A 774-nucleotide genomic window follows, 5' to 3' on the forward strand; every position below is an offset into this window, starting at 1 on the left:
AATAATACTTCAATTTCATTACCANNGCTGCTTTTCAAATCATACCCTAGGTGGACTAAGCGGGCTGTCGGAACATAAAATGTCCAGCCCTAACCACCGGAACAATCGAAAAAAACTTTTAAAATCATTCTATGTTTCTAAAAAAATCAGGTCCAACTTAAGGTACATTCCAGACTGACAGACTTGGGCTAAACGACCGGCAGTGAAATAACATAGGCCCGGACGGCCTGATTTCATCTCGGCAGGGCAGGGACGATAACCTCCCTGTGGGATTTCTCCTTGCCTACCCTCAGGTTCCTATCCACAAAATAATACTTCAATTTCATTACCAGCTGCTTTTCAAATCATACCCTAGGTGGACTAAGCGGGCTGTCGGAACATAAACTGTCCAGCCCTAACCACCGGAACAATCGAAAAAAACTTTTAAAATCATTCTATGTTTCCAAAAAAATCAGGACCAACTTAAGGTACATTCCAGACTGACAGACTTGGGCTAAACGACCGGCAGTGAAATAACATAGGCCCGGACAGCCTGATTTCATCACGGCAAGGCAGGGACGATAACCTCCCTGTGGGATTTCTCCTTGCCTACCCTCAGGTTTACTTCTATAAAATCACTAGACCCTTAATAAATAGATCTTTAATCCTACCCTAGGTGGACTAAGCGGGCTGTCGGAACATAAACTGTCCAGCCCTAACCACCGGAACAATCGAAAAAAACTTTTAAAATCATTTTATGTTTCTCAAAAAATCAGGTCCAACTTAAGGTACATT

This window comes from Lottia gigantea, assembly GCF_000327385.1.
Source record: "Lottia gigantea unplaced genomic scaffold LOTGIsca_42, whole genome shotgun sequence".
Taxonomy (NCBI): Eukaryota; Metazoa; Mollusca; class Gastropoda; family Lottiidae; genus Lottia; species Lottia gigantea.